The 20,543-nt window shown below is 42.8% G+C and overlaps 1 long non-coding RNA gene across 1 annotated transcript in view; it reads right to left on the reverse strand.

Annotated features, from left to right (window-relative positions):
- The window catches only part of LOC116534943, an 82,686-nt gene extending 71,879 nt beyond the window's left edge, over positions 1–10,807 (reverse strand). Inside the window, exons 1-2 of the long non-coding RNA XR_004261962.1 lie at positions 10,604–10,807; positions 10,093–10,201 (exon numbers count right to left, since the gene is read on the reverse strand). This is a non-coding gene — a long non-coding RNA (uncharacterized LOC116534943). The remainder of the gene's footprint in view (positions 1–10,092; positions 10,202–10,603) is intronic.
- Positions 10,808–20,543: the final 9,736 nt, after the last annotated feature.

Below are 20,543 nucleotides of genomic sequence, written 5' to 3' on the forward strand. Positions count from 1 at the left end.
TCAGGCAGCCACGCATCAGGCCCTTGTTCCCAGCCAACAAGAGCAGGAAGGTTGACTGTTCTAGGGCAGAGCAGGCTCATGGGTGTTTCTGCATCACTCAACTGGCAGGACAACATTTCCAACAGGGGCATCTTCTTTTCTGCCTTCAGCAACCATTTTCTGTTAATGCAAAGTCTCAAACTCAAACATCTGGGCCAGGCAAGTGACAAGAGAGAATAATGTCATCTAGCAGGGACTGGGAGGAGCAAACTGTGCCCTGACAAACAGGCACACCCTCTCCTGGGCTTCAGATGACTGCCATCAGATCCGCTGACTTTTCTAGAAATGTCAGATATTGCAACTTTTACAGGAAGTCCACTGTTATTAGAACATTTGCTCAATTTTCTTTCTTCTTCTTTTTTTTTTTTTTTTTTTTTTTTTTTTTTTTTGAGTTTCAGTCTTGTTGCCCAGGCTGGAGTGCAATGGTGCAATCTTGGCTCACTGCAACCTCTGCTTCCCAGGTTCAGGTGATTCTCCTGCCTCAGCCTTTTGAGTAGCTGGGAATACAGGTGTCCACCACCATGCCCAGCTATTTTTTGTATTTTTAGTAGAGACGGGGTTTCATCATGTTGACCAGGCTTGTCTCAAACTCCTGATCTCAGGTGATCTGTCCATCTTGGCCTCCCAAAGTGCTGGGATTACAGGTATGAGCCACCATACCTGGCCCGTTTGCTCGATTTTCAAAAACATGGTACAGTGCAAAAGAAACAAGGCCACCAGTGCCTGAACGCTGATGTATAGGTTCAGATTAACCTCATTAACTCGGAGCAAATAAATATGGTCCTTAAGTCTGCATGACTCCATCTCTTAGGTCAATAATGGATAATCTGCCATTTAGTTGGATTTTTCTGACTATGTAGATATTTGACTCTGCAGAAACTAAGTTTCAGTACGCAAGAATTTCCACAAATATTTCTCTGTGCATTGCCTGCTTATTGCCCCTGGCAGTGAAAGCAGTGTCCATATTATTATTATTGTTTTAATTTCAAGACAAGAAGAGTTCTTAGACATCAGTTAGCCTTGTCTCAATGCCACAATTTTGCAGTACCAAAAACTGAGGCCCAGGGAGGGGACACGTTTGTTCGGGTACACGGCACAAATTGAAAATTCCATCAGCACCTCGGGGATTTTACGGATCATGCACACCCACACAAGCCTGGGTTTGTGTTTTCCTCGGTCCTCAAGAAAAAGCCCACCAGGCTGCCAGATGTGCCGAGCTCAAGGGAGTCCAAGTAAGTGAAGTAAGTGGTTTGCCAGCGATGAGAAGCAGGCCCAGTCTGGGGTGTAATCTGGCCTTCCCATCAGCCTCGTCTCTCCGCCTACAGGAGAAAAGATGTTGGCGTGGAGGAAACTGATGTACAGTCACATGCCACAGGAATCATGTCCTTTTGCAGACTCAGGCCACCTCCTCTCCCACTCTTCAGTTCATGTGAAGCCTCAGAACCCTGGAGCCCATGTGTGAGGGAGAAGCATCTACCTTGGCTGAGTCCTGTCCTTTTCCCTCTTCCTTCCATTTCTTGTGGTTTCCCCTTTTCCTGAGGCCTCTGTGGAAAGTAGGTGCTTGACACATGCATTTCTGCTTGTGTGGCATTTCTGCTTTCTTGTATTTCTTTACAGAAACTGCAGAAGAGAGGGCAGTGCTTACCTCAAAGGTATGAGGTTCTAATGGTGAAATTACAGTTTGCTTGGCCATGAAGGACCGCCCAGTCGATGTCAGATGATAGCTTTTGAGGGACCCCTTTCTCCAGCTCCTGGGAAGCTTCCCCTGAAGCTCAAGGTGACTCGTCTCCCTGGGCTCCCCTGCCTACCTCATCCTATTTATTGTCATATCAGAGCAGACCTTGGCTACAAATTCCCTATTTTCACTTTTAAAACTACATGAATACATATGTATGTCTGTGTATTTGTATGATGGGGGTGAGGGAAGGGGAGAAGAAGGGATGAGAGCGGAGAAGAGGGGAAAGGAGGGGAGGGGAAGCGAGGGAAGGTGAGGAAACAGGAGGGAAAAGGAAGAGAGGGCAGGGGAGGGGAGCCGAGGGGAGGGGGACAGAGATGAGTGGGAGGAGAGAGGAGGGAGGGGAGGGGAAGAGTGAAGAGCCTGCTATGTGTTCAAATCCTCCCAACAATCAACTGTCCCGTGAAGCCGGTCTTGTTTGTCCCCATTTTCCAGATGAGGACCCAGAGGCTCCCCTTGTCGTCTCCACTGCTTGCTTTCACTTCCTTCCTCTGTCCATGCCTCCTTTCCTGCCTGAACATCATCTTCATTCCCAAAGTTGGAGTTGGTCCCATGTCCTGGTGGCACATTGCCGGCGCATGGATGTGGACTGCAAGCCTGCAGTGCCTCTCACCATGGGGCTGCATGCAGTGGAGTTTGTGCCTGGATGGACATCTGGACTTGGGACATTTATGGGGACCCACTAATGCTGCCAACGGCTCTTTCTATGGGTAGTTGAAGCCATGGAACAGAATACTACTGTGGTCAAGCACCCTGGAGACAGGCAGAGCAGGGGCGCCTGGCTGGCTGTGCATCCAATAAATGGGGCAGTACTAACTAGTCCTAGTACTAGTACTTACCTCACAGAATTATTGCAAGGATGAGCTGAGATAATGGGGTGTTTCCAGAGGTGAAGTCACCACGGGTAGTAATGAAAATCATTTGGAATAATGCACAGACAAGGCATTAATAGCACTGACTCAAACAGTAAGTGTATTACGTCCTTTTTAGCTCCCTTTGAATTCTCCTAATTACATCAAGAAAGCCTCCAGTCGATGCTATTGTGCCTTTAACACCTAACAAGTATGAATTATTTTTGTTGTTTTGTTCTCTGTGTTTTAACAAAGAGAGTGAAGGCTTCGTGCTCAGAGTCCCACTGCAGGCAACAGTATCTAGGTAGAACTTAATACATATTTTCTTTTTTATTGGAATAATTTTCATGGTTAGTGGTTTTCTATTCACAGAAATAGTATAAAATTTTCTGTGTAAGTATATGGATTTAAGTTTTAAAGCCAGGTCCATTTAAAAGGGAAAACAGCATTAAGTAGATAATAGCGTCAGTAACATTCAAATATGTCTAAAATTATAAAAGAAGCCCACCCACAGTGATGAAACTTACAGAATCATTGCGATAATCCACGTCAAGAGGTCAGCACAGTGACTATTATTACTATCCTGGTGTCAACTCAAGAGTTTCCACATCTAAAACGGAGGGGATAAACTGTGTAGTCTGGGCCCTTCCAACTCTGAGGATCCGGTAGTCCTTGTTTATTTGGTCTCATTTTCCTCTGTCAGGTTCAAAGGCAGATTCTCTAATGAGAAGTGATCTTCATCAAATGCAGTCTTGGGCTACTCCTAAGGAATCCTGTCACTCTGGAAGTTGTTCGGTGCAAAATATCCCTGGGGTCAGACAAATCAACTTATGCTTTCTGAGTCTCAGTTCCTTATCTGCAAAATGCTGTGCCTGATAGCACTAACCTCCGGGTTCTGTAGATTTCATAAGATTATGTAATGTTGCACAAAATGTGGAAAAGTGACCATGAGATATACATCAATGTTCAGACAAGGCATTGAGTAATACTGCCTCATATAGCAAGTTTCCCTATTACCTCAGTGAGAAAGCCACCGTCTGGTACTAATAGTGCCTAAATGCTTTTCTTACACCTGCCAAATAACCCTTTAATCAGGTAGAGAGCAAGGCCTCAAGGCCTTAAGCTCTTGGCAGACAGTAAGGCCTAACTGGGATACTAGAGATAGGCCTAGAGGAATATGAATAATGTATCCCCATGTTAGCCCTGGGAACAGAACAGGAGCCAAGGGACAGAAGCATTTGAGCTGACCCCTGAAGAGACAGAAAGGTTTCTCTAGGCAAAACACACCTAGAAAGATGTGCCAGGCATCAGGAAAAGCAATCACTTAGAATCAGGAGGCCTTAGCCAGGTTTGTGCTACAGAGCCCTCCAGGGAGGTCTAAGGACACCCGCTCCCTGCCACTGCCACCCACTTATGAAATAACGTGGGTTTTAAAATGTGAGATGAAAATATTTGCATTGTTCTTGTTGATTTTTTAAATTAGGATAAAATATACGTGGATAAAACATATGATTTTAACTATTTTTAAGTGTACAGCTCAGTGGCATTAAGTATTCACAGTATTGTACCGCCACCACCATATCATCTCCAGGACTTTGTTTATCTTCCCAAACTGGAAGTCAACAGCCATTAACAATATCACTCACTCTTTCTTCCTTCCCCATCTTGGGGCAACCGTCACTCTACTTCCTGTGTGTGAATTTGCCTGCTCTACCTACCCCAAGTGAGTGGATCATATAGTATTTGTCCATTTTTATTATCCTATGTATCCTGAGTCAGGCTTACTTCACCTAGCATAAAGTCTTCAAGGCTCCTTCCAGGATAATGTTATTGCATGCATAGAACTTAAAAAACAGCATAACAAAAAAAAGTTATATTACATAATGGTTACCTAAATAATTATTTAAATTGATATAATAATATATGGGCTCTTATTAACCATGACATAAGAAGATACAAAAAGGTGGATCTACTCATCACTATAATTTCCAGACAGTAATGAGCCCATTTCAAGATCTCCTGTAATAACTGTAATGAGATATGAAAATATCTGTGATAGCTACTGATGACAAAGTCACAAAGTCCCATGTAGCGTTGATACAATTTTGGTTTGTTGCCTGCATTTAGAGTTGAAGGATATGCTAACTTTCAGTCAGAAGTTAACAAAAATAAAAAATAAAGCTTTTTCCCATCCAAGCTCACAGATGAAGATTTTTCTTCCATGGACTCCCTAGAGGGCTTCTGTTCCATGGAACCCAGGTTAATAATCTTCACCCCCTGGAAGGAGTATTTTTATTCTTCACCAGTTTTCTTAATTCTTGGTCCAGAAGTGAGGCAAAGGTCAGAGCCTCACAGCTTCTAACTGGCCCCAGAAGCCAACCCATTGGCATGGACAGTGGACTAGGTTTTGGACACCAAACATCTTTCATTAACCCCCACCCACCAGCCCAGGTATTGTGTTTGAAAAGCAGTCCTGACAGGGAGTGATTAAAATAGAAGATAAGCCCATTTCACTCCAAAAGCTGTTCCATTTGGCCTCATGGTTCATTTGTATTTGTTGTGCAACACCAACAAAAAAAGTGCACTCAGATGCAGATGCAGGGATGGCCCGAAATGCAGGAGACACTCCACTTGTCTAGACAGCAATGTTCTAACCGACAGAGGAGACACACTGCCCTGTTCATAGTAGTTGCTTAATTTTTCTCACCTGAAAACAGACTGTGGATTTCCAACCTTTAATTAAGATGCAGTTTTCTTTTCAAAAGCAACGTGTTCTAATAAATACCAGCTGAGCTGGGATAGAGGCGCTGCAGAAATTACAACTGCAGCTGAAAAGCCATGGGACTTGCAGCAGGCTAACCATGAAGACCTTCAGGAAAGGAATAGTTTCCATGTGCTTTGGAGATGAGGACACGCCTCGTGGACTGTGCTCCTTGGCTTCAAAGCCAAGCCACAGCGCCAGTGCTGTGGGTTCTGCCTTCTTGTACAGAGAGAGGACAGAAAGAGGCAGAAGGACAGTAAGGCAGGGTATTGGTTTAAATGACCTCTGCCTTGAAGTTCTGTGACATTATAATCAAGGAGGTACTCAGAGAAAGGTGAGAAGTGTTCTTACTACAACTGAGATCATTGGCTTTGCAAAAGGGAGTTCTTAGAAAAGAAAATGTTTCTGCAGATTGAAATGTCTTGGTATTTGAAATGTCTTAGTGTCTCTGTGGCCCTCCCTCTACACTTAGTGTTGACAGATAAAACACGAGATGTCCAGTTAAATTTGAACATCAGATTAATAATGAATAATTTTTAGTGTAAGTATATCCCATGCAATAAGCTAAAAATATACAAAAGAATTATTTGCTGTTTATCTGAAATTCAAATTTAACTGAGTGTTCTGTATTTTTATTTACTAAATCTGCCAACTATACTCCCACTCAAACCAGAGCTTTCCTCCAGATCCACTTTCCTCTGGTTCTCTGTAAAGAAGTGCCAGGCCAGCTTGGCACAGACTATGGTCATCTTAGACAGTCAGCATAATGTTTAAGAACAACAGCTTTGGAGTCTTAAAGACTTAAAGTAGCTTTCTACTCAAGCCTGTCACTTTTTGATGGGTTGATGTCGAGAAGGTTTCTTGGCCTCCCAGGGCCTCAGCTTTGTCCTCTGCTGAATGGGGAGGATGAAAATCTGGGCTGATGTTCAGCCATATCCAACAGTACAAAATCCATACCAGTAGTTTAAAAATTAAAGCATTGCCCAGTCTAGTTGGCAAATACCTTCCCAATCTCCCTTTCATTGTGCCAGACACCCTGGCTCCTCCCCACCACTTTTCCCATCTAGCAACAAATACCTTGCACAGCCAGAGGCCTCCAGGACCCTGTTCTAATGTTTTACTCAGTGTTCTTTCTGACTGGCAAGTATCTGTGGCTTATTGATAGTTAAATAAATTGACAACCACTCCTGTTAGGAATACCCACCTCAAAGGTTGTTGTAAGGTGTAGGTGAAATAATGTGAAAGAACTGTGGATACAGGGTCTGACCCAGGGATCTCACACACACACACACAAAATGAACGAACGAATGAATGAATGAATGAATCCCTGTGCTACTCATAAGGAAGAGACTTCACTTTGTTTTTTGTGCACATGACAAATCATTCTCTCTCTCTCTCTCTCTCTCTCTCTCTCTCTTCCCACCCCCCCTTCTTGCTCTCCCTTTGTCTCTTTCAATGGGTTATAACCATTAATTATACAGGCTTTAATATATCTTAAAGATCATTCAACTTCCAGTTGAGTTTCTTCCTCTTTACATGGAGGAAAACTGAGATCAGGCATAATTTACTGACTTACCTATCTAAACAAGACCAACTTTATGCATTGTTGGTTTGAGGGATTGTGGGAAAGATATTTTGCTCAAAAACATTCCTTTCATCCAACTGCCACAAAGCCTGAAATTTCACCATTAGCATTTTAGTCATCTTTAACAATTGAAGTAACACTTATGCTTATCAAGGTATTTCTCAAAGCTCATTCTCTTTAAGCTAGAAATGACCCAGGGTCACCCTGAGAACCTCAAGCACTGGGCTGGGGTGTGGTAAAAAAGAGATTCTGAAAGAGGTTGAAAGGAGATCTGGGACGTGCCAAAGACACACGCATCCAACTTTAAAACTGTGTGACAGGCTGACTATGCATTAGATTGTCCCACTGGGGCAGTTGTGCATTTGTGCTGTTGCATAATACAGAAGGACAAAAAGCATAAATACTAACTGATCACTTCACTCAAAAGAACTTCTCACAAGGAAGTCAGACCCCTTGATGCTGCCTTACGCTTAGGCAATGCCAGAAGTCATTTTTATATTGTTGGTCAAGGGTTTTTCAACTGGATGCCTGAAAATGTTTTTCACAGATCTACAAAGCGTGGATCATACAACAAAGCCTCAAAATATACAGGGGCAAAAATGTAGCTGGGATCGTATCTACTCATATATACAAATTGCTTCCACCACTGGGTTAGTGCTAACTGCTGGAGTCCAGCATCCCCTGTATTAAGATGTATCTTTATCTGCTGACAGTTGAATTTGATCCACCTGCACATCATTTTCAGGGCAGGTGTTGGGAGCTAACCAGTTGCTGGTATAGGCTAGTCTGTTTTCCCCAAAACACAATATTGTCATGCACTGTGTAATGACGTTTCGGTCAACGACAGGCTGCACATATGATGGTGCTTCCATAAGATTATAATAGAGCTGAAAAATTCATATCACCTAGTGACACTGTAGCCACTGTAACATCGTAGTGCAATTATGTTATTTTTTATAAAGTTAGCATGGCCTAAGTGTCCAGTGTTGATAAAGTCTACAGTAGTGTTCAGTAATGTCCTAGGCTTCACATTCACTCACCACTCACTCACTGACTCACCAAGAGCAACTTCCAGTCCTGCAAATTCCATTCACAGTAAGTTCCCTCTACGGGTGTACCATTTTCTATCTTTTATGCCATAATTTTACTGTATCTTTTCTAGATTTACATATACAAATGCTTACCATGGTGTTACAATTGCCTATAGTATTCAGTGTGGCACAAGCTATACATTTTTGTAGCCTAGGAGCAAAAACTATACAATTTAGCTTATACCAACTAGGTTTGTATAAGTACACTCCATGAGGTCAGCACAATAATGAAACGGCCTCATGATGCATTTCTCAGAACACATCCCCAGCCATCAGCATCACAAGACTGTAAAATACACCATCCAATAATTTGACTGATTTTGTTTAGAAGATGAGAATCTAAAGAAATTCTTTTAAAAAGCTTCTGGGAAAACAGGGGTTAAAATTCTGGCATTTTTCTTCAAACATCCATATTTGTGATATTAATTGCCAATGGATGATCACCAAATGAGGAAGGATCTTCCCATCAAAGTCTAATTAGTTTCATTGTCTTTTTTTTCCTGAATTCCATTGTATTCCACTCTACCCTTCGGCTGCCTGTTTTAATTAATTTTGCACCACATTCAAAGGTTTCGCTTTTGTGCCTCTCTGTTTGATTTAAATTCCTTTTTGCAAATAAATAAATATATAACTATCAAAGCTAATGAGGCTCTGAAGATTTGAGATGTAAATATCATATGCAGATTTTTTGGGGGGTCCCAGCTCAGCAGAAGACCAAAAATAACACTTGAAAGTTTGATTAAGAAATCTCAGGCTCCCCCTCCCACACCTCCCTCCAGACAATCTTTCTGCCAGCATTTTCAGTTATTTTACCAAAAAAAAAAAAAAAAACAGGACCCCCAAACCCAAAACCTCAAGAGCAATCTCCTTTCAAGACTGGCTCAGATGGGCACGGGATTGTGCTGAGCTCCTATTTAAGATCCATCCCCGACTGACAGATTCGTGTCTGTCCTGAGAAGTCTGTGTGTCAATGCATACACTCACCACACACACACACACACACACACACACACACACACACCCCTTCATATGCATCCATAGACACACACAATTATTTTCACACATAAACTCACCCATATTCATACACAGTGCACTCATGCCCACTCAGCAACAAAAACTCAAAACACACATACTTTCACACATGCAAACTCGTCTATATTCATACACACATAACCTCATGCCCACTCAACAATGAAAACTCACAACATGCAAGTATCCACACATAAGAACTCACCCATATTCATACACACATACCTTCATACACACTCACAACACACATATTTTCACACATGCAAACTCACCTATATTCCTACACACATAACCTCATGACCACTCACCAACACAAACTCACAACACACACATTTTCACACGTGCAAACTCACCCATATTCATGCACGCATACCCTCATACACATTCACCAAGACAAACTCACAGCACACACATTTTCACACTCTTACCTGCACAAACCCATACGCTGATATAGACACACTCACCCATACGTCAGTAGACTCACAAATTCCTGCATGCGCACACACAGATTCCATATGCATACACATTCTCCCACACACCTGACACATGCATCATGCTTTGGCAGCTCAAGCTTCCAGTTTCAAATCTGTGTCACCTCCAGTATATTCTCCCACATACCCTCAAAAGGCATCTCTGCAAGAAATTCCAAGACTCCCCCACCCCCTCCCGGCCTGCCATCATCCTTTTAGGTGTATTCAGGGGCAGCCTGGGGCACAGTTATTAAACTGTATCCCAAAGAGCTCTTCCACTTTGCAATCTGCTTTTTCCTGAGATCTCCATATCCTTTACTGAGAAAGTCTGATTCATTTCCCAGAAATTTTTATCTGCTATTAATCTTTCAGGATATTGTTAGTGTTGTGATATTTTCAGATATTGTTTTTGAGTGGCAGGGGGAGGGGAGGGCAGATTTCAAGTGGCCGTCCCCTGGCAGTTTCGGAGATTACTCAGTGCTTATAAGCAGCTCAGAACTGTGTGACAGCATTTCCATGCAAGGGACTTACAATCATGTTTCATTAATTCGACGTGAATGAAGCCTCATTTCTGGCCTTGAGGAGCTTAAGATGTATGTGAAATTAATAACAGAACAGATGTCTTCACAATTTGGTTCCTCTGGAAAAAAAAAAAAAAAGAACCTGATTACTTTGAAAACTTCAATGCTTTAAAATGCAGACCCAGGGAGTTTTTACTCCAGGGTAAAGAGTTATGCCTTGATATCGTCCACATCTCAGAACTAAGTGGAATTTAAATGTCAGATTTATATTAAATAGTCATATTCCCCATCATGGCATATAATAAACAACAGCTTATTACTTTCATTAATAAGATGTGTTGGACATTTAAACTAAACCTTTGGAGATAAAGCCCACACCTCCTGAGCAGGAGGTGCTGGGGAGACACAGGGGATGTGTGGGGGAATATTCAGGCAGCCTGGTTTTTAGCTTGCTTTCTGATAATTTAATCATTGATTTCTCATAGGAAAACAAAATGCATCTGTGCTCACACAAAACTCACCACTTTATAAAGAAGTTGAGCCGTCTCCCATGGATGCGTATGCCGGAGGCCGAGTGCTCTGTTTCACAGGACACTTGAAGTCCTGCCTCTTTATTTTTTATTATTTCTTCCTGCTTGAAATCTTGTATCTTTATCTAGGCTTCTGTGACACTAAGTGCCTCTCGAGCTGAATTTTAACACTCCTCAGGGCGTTAGTGTGACTGCACACCAGGGGAGCTGGGTTTTTATTTCTGAAAGTCCAAAGAGGAAGAGTGTAATGGAAAGATTACCCAAGGGGAAGTTATTCTGGAGAAGCAGGAAGAGAGAACAAAGGCCCCCAGGCACATGGCCAGGAGTTCCCCTTGCCCTGGCTAGGCAAGCGAATGAAGCTTTCATGGGAAAGGGATGCTAACTGGGGAAGCCCAGGGTTCACATGTTAGGTCTCAGAATCTGGTCTGCTGTAATGACCATCACAACCACCGTAATGACCCTTCTGTCTTTCAACGCCACTGTGTGTCCTTGAAACTGTCACCTTCCCCACTTTCCCCCACGGAGACAGCAAGAGCATTGAACCAAATGATCTGCCAGCTTCTCACTTTGACATTCTCCATGTCCTCTAAATTCGGCTTCCACAACATTTATTTTACTACGTCTACCTACTCCTCTCCACCTCCTTCCTCTCAAAACTGGACTGGGTGTGAGGTGCCATGGTACAGTCAGTCACCTCTGCAGGATTGCCCCAGATATAATGGTCAAAAGAAGCCCACAGGGGCAGGGGTCTTCTCTGGTCCCAGCTCTCCATACAGGTGTGGCCTTGGATAAGATGCATGCTGTGGGCACCAGACATGGTGGCTCACAACTATAATCCCAGCACTTTGAGAGGCAAAGGTGGGAGGATTGCATGGAGTTTAAGACCAGCCTGGGCAACATAGTGAGACTCTGTCTCCACAAACAACAAAAAAAGGCAGGAATAGTGGCACATAGCTATAGTCCCAGCTACCTGGGAGGCTGAGCTGCGATGATCGCTTGAGCCCAGGAGGTCAAGGCTGCAGTGAGCTGTGACTGTGCCACTGCACTCCAGCCTGGGTGACAAAGCAAGAGCCAATATCAAAAAAAGAAAGAAAAAAAAGATACAGGGCGTGTTTGACCCTCAGAATTTTCATGTGAAAAGGGGTGGAATGACCTTCACCCAGGACTGCTGTGAGAATGACACGAGCTGCTGCACACTGTGTTTGGTACAGAACATAGCACCTTTTGTTAGTATTCCCAGCTAGGGAATGTGAAGGAGAGAGGTATCCAGGAGTGACTGCACTTTCGGAAACTCCCTGGACTGCCACAGTCCCCAGCACCACTGTTGAAGAAGGATTGTCTAAGTCTTCCGTATTCTTTACTAATATGGGTGCTGCGTGTGCACAGCAGTGGAGACCAGGCCAGAATGCAGAAGGTGGGCCCCACCTAAGGGATTGGGAGCAGCTCAGTGTCAGGCACTTGTCACCCCAGATGTGCATCCCAAGGGCGCTATGTAGCAATGCCAGGCCTTCTCCCTCTTCAGGGAAACCAGAAATGTGGAATTTTATGTGGTAGTTTTTAAGTTTTGAGTAGAGATCACTACAAGTCTGCAAGCCATTACTTGAAACCATTGGGTCCAGCGGTATTTCAGTATTTAAATTTTCAGATTTAAAAATATTATACAATGAGACCACCATTTATAACGTGACAGCTTCAAGTGGGGTCTGGGAAAGCATGTCACAACCAAGTCCATTAATACTTTGATATCAAAATAATTGTACTCACAAAGAGTGGTGAGACATAGGACTCAACACTTTCTCTCCTTGTGGGGACCAGGCCAAGCCCCCACCACACTAGCAGAGTCAAGGGAGCTGTGGCTAAGGCTTTGTGACCCAGTTCCGTGCAGCCAGCCCCACTCACTCCAGGAAGAATCATAGGAACCATAAAGCTTTGGGATTCCTGAACTGAAAAGGCTATGACAACCACTGCATAAGGTCGCCACACAGCTCCAAGGGACAGAATCCCAAGCCAAATAGGTTTAAACAAAGAACAGCAACAGCAGTCAAGTTTATTCGGTTATAGGAGAGAAAAGTACAGAGGTGTCTGGCCAGGATCACCTGGATCCAAGTGCTCCAGCAATGACCCCTGGGCTCCGTTTCTATCTCTCTGCTCCACATTTGACTGTGTTGGTTCCATACTTATACAGATGCCTCGTGGCAGCAAAAAGGCTGCCAGAAGCTCCAGCTCCACGTATTTCTGGGATTGGGTCCCCTGGGAAACAGCATCTGTTCTGTCCCTAGAACAAAAGCCATGGGTCATCTCTATGGCTCTGAAAGTGTCCCTTGCCCTCATGGAGCCAATCACAGTGGTCAAGTTTACCTGCCCACCTGGAAAGAAGGATAGATTCCTTCTGGCCCATTTTACCCAGACTTCAGAGCCAGGGAAACTGAATGGAGGCCTGGGTGGGGGCAAAACCGTAGGTGTCTATTACCAGGGTGACACAGCAAACCCTCTCATTTCAACAGAGCAGACGATGAAACTAAGAGAGGAGGTGAAATCTGGCCAAAGTCACACAGCAGGGTCACTGGCAAAGCCAAGGCTGTGACCCAAATCTCTCAGTTTGGAAATTCCTGCATTGTACCACCTGGGATCAGTGGAGCCTGCTTCCCCCATTTCCTATGTCTTCACCCCCACCCCTCCCTGAGGAGGAAGAAATGAGGAAAGCCAACACTGTAACAAGCACATGCCCATGTGAGCACATGTAGGCATGCACACACACACACACACACACACACACACCCCTCATGAGCAAAGATCACAGCCCTCTATTAGCAAGCTTGTGCCAGAGAAACCACAATTTACCTTTTCTTCTCTTGTACATCCCTCATCTCTAGGGAGGTCTCTACTGAGTCCAGCACAAAGTTCATACTCAATAAATGTTGCTATTGTTATTGTTGTAATTCTTATTTCTCATACTATGAATTACTCCCTCCTACACTCTCCTTGGCCTAATCTGTTAATTTACATTGAGGTACAAATGATTAAGCAAAGGGAGTATGAATAGCCAAGCAGAAGGACCAAGCGAGTTGGCATTTTTAATAAGAGCCAGAGCCTGAATTCAGCAAAAGATATGAAAGTCCTCATAATTATTAATGTGCATAGCTCTTTCCAGTTTGCAGATGACTTTCTCATTCATCACCTCATTTGATTTTCAAAAAACAAAACCAAAAAAACAACCCGCTGACTGAGATTAGGAGAGAATTATTTCCAACCACAGATAAGAAAGCCAAACACTTCCAAAGAAACATTTAGCTAAGGTTTTCCAGGTACTAACTGGGAGAACTGGTATAGAACTGGAGTCCTAGTTTAGAAGCTTTTTACTAAATGACATGCGTATGCATGCATGCACATAAGCATCCACACACACTCAGACTATTAGAAATACAAGTCTTGAGTGGTGACTCATGCCTGTAATCCTAGAACTTTGGCAGGCCAAGGTAGGAGGATCACTTGAGGCTAGGAATTCAAAACCAGCCTGGGAAACATAGTAAGACCTCATCTCTATTAAAAATAAAATAATTAGCCGGGCATGATAGTGCACATCTGTAGTCTCAGCTACTTGGGAGGCTGAGGTGGGAGGATCACTTGAGCCCAGGAGTTGGAAGCTGCAATCAGTGATTGCACCACTGCACTCCAACCTGGGCAACAGTGCAGCCCTGTTTCAAAAAAGGAAAGAAAATAAGAGAAAAGAAAGAAGAAAAGAAAGAGAAGGGAAGAAAAGGGAAGGGAGAAAAAAGGGAAGGAAGGAAGAAGAAAGAAAGCAAAGAAGAAAGCGAGAGGGAAAGAAAGAGAAGAAAGCAAAGAAAGGAAAAGAAGAAAGGGAAGAAAGAAGAAGGAGGAGGAGGGGGAGGGAAAGAAGGAAAAAAGAAGGGAGGGAGGGAGGAAGAAAGGAAGGAGGGAAGGAGAGATACTGCAACACAAATAAACTATGTATCTAAAAGCTCACCAAGTCATGAACACTCATAGGACCTTACTTACATTACTTGTGCCATGATTCAACTTTGCATAAAAGTATTAAAAGCTCTTTGGGCCACAAATCTTTAAGTCATATATGAAATAAGCTCCATTCCCTACCTACCACCAATCATTACCACTTGCAAGGCCACCACATTGATCTCTTCTCCTACCTCCCACTTCTATTTATCTCAATTATAGTGTACATTTTTTTTTCCTTTGCTAACAAGAACTCTATTCAATTCAATGATCTGATCTCCTAGAAGGTAGTTATTATCTCCATTTTACTGACCAGGAAACAGAGATTCAGAAAGAGCTTAAGTAACGTGTCTGAAGTTGTACAGCTAGACTTAACCACTTTCTCTTGTCTTCCTCTGGCCCAGGTGGCTTATCGTTTGATTCTACCCAATTTCTTCTTTTTGAAACCAGGAAGCATAAGTATTCAGGTTCTAACCTTGAAAAAGTAGAAAGAAAGTTTTTCCTGGTCCCCACTTCAGACCAAGTCAGGTGTATTCATTCACTTGACAACATTCACTAGGTTCCTACTGTGTGTTAGTTCTTTTACGCATGAGGTTTTGAAGGGTTTGGAGGGTAGAAGAGAAAGGAGAGAGAACAGTCCTTTTTAATTAAAGTATAATTGATTCCATAAATGTTCATTCTTGGGCTAGAGCCCATATTGACGAACACTAATGAAAAAATAAGTTGAAGAATCAAGTCAAAAGTGTTGTATACATATCTCATCTACATCTATATCTATACCTATATTTATGCATATTCTGTTTTAGTAGGTAATGCATACATGCGGTGGAAAATTGTAAGTTACAAAGTCTCTTTCACAGACTAACCACCCAGTTCCGCTGCTTAGAGACAATGACTTGTTTCTCACAAGTCTATCCAGAGAAAGTGAAGCACGTACTGTTGAGTCTGCTTATTTCTCTGGAATCTTTTCGAAAGAATATACCATCAAATGTTGTGACATCTGCCAATCTGACCAATGAAAAATTGTACAATCCGTCCTTGAACAACATGGGGGTTGGAGTGCCAACTGCCAGCACAGTCCAAAATCCATGTGAAACTTTGGTCTCCCCCAAAACTTAACTACAAATAGCCTACTGTGGACCTTACCAATAACATAAACAGTTGACTGACACCTATTTTGTATGCTATATGTATCATATAGTACATTCTTACTATAATGTAAGCTAGAGGAAAGAAAGTCATTAAGAAGAGAAAATGTATTTATTATTCATTAAGTGGAAGCGTATTAAAGGTCTTCATCCTTATTGCCTTTAAGCTGAGCAGGCGGAGGAGGAAGAGGAGGGGTTGGTCTCAAAGGGTGGCAGAGGCAGAAGAGGTGGAGGAGATGGAAGAGAAGGCGAAAGAGGCAGGCACGCCTCATGTAACATTTTATTTTATTTTATTTTATTTTATTTTATTTATTTTATTTTGAGACTGAGTATTGATTGCTGTGTCTCCCAGGCTGGAGTGCAATGGTGCAATATCAGCTCACTGCAACCTCTGCTTCCAGGGTTGAAGCGATTCTCCTGCCTCAGCCTCCTGAGTAGCTGGGATTATAGGCGCCTGCCATCATGCCCGGCTAATTTTTGTATTCTTAGTAGCGAAAGGGTTTCATCATGTTGGCCAAGCTGGCCTCAAACTCCTAATCTCAGCTGATCTGCCTGTGTTGGCCTCTCAAAGTGCTGGAATTACAGGCATGAGCCACCTGCACCTGGCCTTCATGTATCTTTTTTTTTTTTTTTTTTTTTTTTAAAGAAATCCTCATGTAAGTGGGCCTGTGCAGTTCAAACCTGTGTTGTTCAAGGGTCAACTGAATTTCATTTTCCTTGAGTGGCTTGTTCGTATTTTCAGCACATTTTTCTGTTCAGTCGTTTGACTTTTTTTTATTGATTAATAGAAACTCTTTATACATTCAGTAAATTTATTATTGTAAGGTGTGAGTTGCAAATGTTTTCCCATGTTTATTTTGCTTTACTTCAATGTTTACTTTTTTGTTATACAGGCTTATTAAGATTTTCTTGTAAATTGATCAATGTTTTCTTTTATGGCTTCTGTTGATTCAGTCATATTTTGAAAACTCCAATTCTGAGATTATTTTTAAGTTTCTCTATATTTTCTTCAATTCTTTTATATTTTATTGTATGTATAAAAAAACATTGATTCATCTGGAATTATCTTGGTATAAATTGTGAGGTAGGGATCCAACTTCATATTTTTTCCAGATGAGTATCCACTTATTCTAAATATTTATTAAAAGATGTATTAAATAAGCCTTCTTTTCCCAAGTTTTTGAAATTCCCAAACCTTAGTAGCAGCTGCTATTTCAGTATTTTTCACTTGTTTCATTGCTGGGAGGTTATATAATGATTTCAAACTCATAATCCCACTCACAATGCTTGTGGGACCCATTTTGCACAAAGTTTAGACGATATAGATAAAAAATACTTTGATGAAGAACAAGGGCAGACAAGGGCAGTAAGTATACACCAACCAAAGAGCTACACACAACTGATGTTATAAATAAAAAACATGGTGGGAATACTGCACATTATGCACCTCTGACTGTGTTTAGGTTTCAGCTACCAAGAGAAAAAAATTTGAATACCAAAACGGGATATGAAAGTGCATCGCTCTGTAAGCAAAAATGTGTCACGTGAAAGTTGAGGAGGTTCGTATGTGAGATGCAATTCCTGGTACATGTCGACTTATCCCCAGCTAGGACAGTTCCAGAACGTGCTGCTAAACTTAGGGGTGTGACCCTACAGCCATGACATTCAACTGCCCCTCAACCAGAGCTCACCTCGGTGCTCCACAGCAACAATTTTAACTACTGTGGCCTGCCTGGAACTTGAGGTGATCCTGTGACCTGCCCCCCACTGGGGAAGGCCTGAGTGCTCTTTAATCTTCTCAGAGCAAAATCCACTGAGAAAAATTATAATTTGATATGGCTGCACTTAGCCAATAGAAACTCATAAACCATCTTAACATCATAATGCATTGTGAAAAAGAATTGCTAAGTACCATGAAACATATGAGAACCCCAGGCTTCCATTCATCTCTAGCTTTATGCTAGGGTAGCATATTAAAGTGATTTCAACTTCAGAGCAGAGCTCCCCGAAGAGTGCTCCAGTCTTAATTAAAATGTCAATGAAATACAAAAGTGCATAAGGGACATTTTCAGAAATCATTCCTTTTTAACTTCTGGATAGCCGGCTGATCCTTTCCTCAAATCTGCCCGCTTGCCCACTCAACACAGACACCCAAACCACCTTTCTTTTCTGCCACAGGGAAGCCCTTGCCTAAACGGAGTCCCACCCTGCCGCCCCAGCTGGAGTGCTCACTGCAACCTCTGACTCTTGGGTTCAAGCGATTCTCTTGCCTCAGCCTCCAGAGCAGCTGAGATTACAGGTGTCCACCACCACACCCGGCTAATTTTTTTTTTCTTGTATTCTTAGTAGAAACAAGGTTTTGCCATATTGGCCAGGCTAGTCTCAAACTCCTGACCTCAGGTGATCCCCCCACCTCGGCCTCCCAAAGTGCTGGAATTACAGGCGTGAGCCACCACACCGAGCCACCTAGATCTTTTACCATTTCCATGGGAGACTGGAGTGAGGTGGGCTCCAGAGGTTTCTTTGCACTTGGAGTTAAGGCATGGGTTAGCATCACCTGGGTGCACAGCCCAGGAATGCAGAATGCCGGATAAAGGGGGAGATTAGGGCAAAATAAGAAAACACCAGCCTCAGACTGGATGGTACAGCATCAGCAAACTGAGGGGAAGAAGAGTGACAAAAGATTTTCTTAGAGTTGAAAATGCAGATACCTATGGGGCTGACCAAGTGATGTAGCTGAGGATATTGGGGAGGTGTGGGGACAGTAGGGAATGCTAGGGACTGTGGCGAACTAGGAATCATTCTCCCTTCAAAAAGGGCAGCTGCTATTCAGCTTCAAGATTGTTTTCATATGGAGTGGAAACCTAGTGTTACTATGTCTTTTGATTTTTTTCAAGAAAAGCCAGAGCCAGGTGTGGTAGTACTTACCTGTAATTCTAGCTACTTGGGAAGTCAAACCAGGAGGATTATTTGAGCTCAGCAGGTTGAGGCCAGTCTAGGCAATGTGGCATAACTCTGTCTCTTAAAAAAAATAAAATAAAATAAAAAATAAAAGCCATACATTTACATTTTAAAGATGTGAAATCTCCTGATTTTGTACCGGTTACTTATTATTTGAAACCCTTGTGAGGGTCAACTGTACTACACACACATACCCACACACACACACACACACACACACAGAAAATGTGTGTGGACAAACTCTGGCCTTCAATCCTGGGAGGGGGCTGTTAGGTCTCAGCTTGATCCCTTTCCTTAATTTCAATATTCATCCATCCATCCCTGCATCCATCCCTCCATCTATCTATCCATTCATTCATCCATTCATTTATTTATTCACCCATCCATTCATCTATCCATTCATTCATTTATCCATCCAACCATTCATTTACTCATCTATCCATCTATTCATTCAGCCATCCATGTATTCATCCATTCATCTATTCATTTATGAATCCATCCATTCATTTACTGATCTGTCCATTCATCCATTCATTCATATATTCATCCATCCATCTATTCATTTATTAATTCATCTATTTATATGTCCATCCCTGCATCTGTTTATCCACTGAATATTTATTAGTGCCTTCAGGTGTAAGATAATGTGATAAAAATGGGAATGAGCCAAACCCCAAATTCAATCTGATCTCTCCAGCCTCATCCTGATCTTATTCTTGACTTTGGAGAGGGAGACAGCAGGTATAGGTTTTAAATAATATTAGGTGCATACTTTTTCAGGCCAGGGATTAAGTCAATGTTGGCTGGGCCCATGGCTCATGCCTGTAATCCCAGCACTTTGAGAGACTGAGGTGGGAAGATTGCGTGAGGAGTTCAAGACCAGCCTGAGCAACATAGCAAGACCCTATCTCAACAAAAAAATAAAAAATAAAAAATTCACCTGTGCCTGATGGTGCATGCCTATAGCCCCAGCTACATGGGAGGCTGAGGAGGGAGGATTCCTTGAGTCCAGGAGGTCAAGGCTGCAGTGAGCTACAATGGTACCACTGCACTCCAGCCTAGGTAACAGACGAGATGTCTCTAAAACTAAAAAATTTTAGAAGTCAATGTCTTTGGACCTGTCTTGGCCTCTCAGTTGTATGTGACCTTGAGCGAATGCCTTTCTATCTTTAGGCTTCTCCCTTTCCATAGCACAAACCAGAGAAACATTTGTGAGACTTTAAGTTGGCAAAGTGATGATTTCTGCTCAGTCCTTGACCTCATCTCAGGCCCAAGGTCAATGCTGATCTTTGTGCTGACATCACCTCTGTTTAGAGAGCTGGTCTTAATAGGCCCCACTGCTTGAATCTGCCCATGACTTCCTCCTTGTGCCCTGCCTGGACCATAACCACAAGAAATGCCTCCATAGTTGCTGAGATTGCAGAATTTTGAGTCTTTAGCCAATGGAGAATCTAGGAAAGTGGCATCCATCACCTCCTCAGAGAGCGACTGCCTGGGCTGCAGCCAGAGACGGACTATTGCCCAGTGAGGGACTTTCTCCTCTGTCCCCTGGTAGTCCCAACCCTGTCCTTTTGCATGGGATGGGGGCAGGTACTTTTAATAACATGGGAAGGCAAGCCCTGCCTCACAGGTGGTAGCCCTTCTTGCTGTTGATGTGAGACCCCTGGGAAGATGCCAGCTGTAATCATCTACCACCTGATGCCACAGATAGCTTGTGAGGGCAGCCCCTTGACTCCCACTTCCGTGTCCCTGGTGCCTTGCACAGAGATGAAACTAGCAGTGCAATGCTGGTAGATTGACTGACCTACTGGGGAAAGAATTGTTTCACTGATGGAGAATTCAGGAGCCAA

The sequence above is a fragment of the Sapajus apella genome, unplaced genomic scaffold (assembly GCF_009761245.1).
Source record: "Sapajus apella isolate SASKATOON/1434 unplaced genomic scaffold, GSC_monkey_1.0 scaffold90, whole genome shotgun sequence".
NCBI lineage: Eukaryota > Metazoa > Chordata > Mammalia > Primates > Cebidae > Sapajus > Sapajus apella.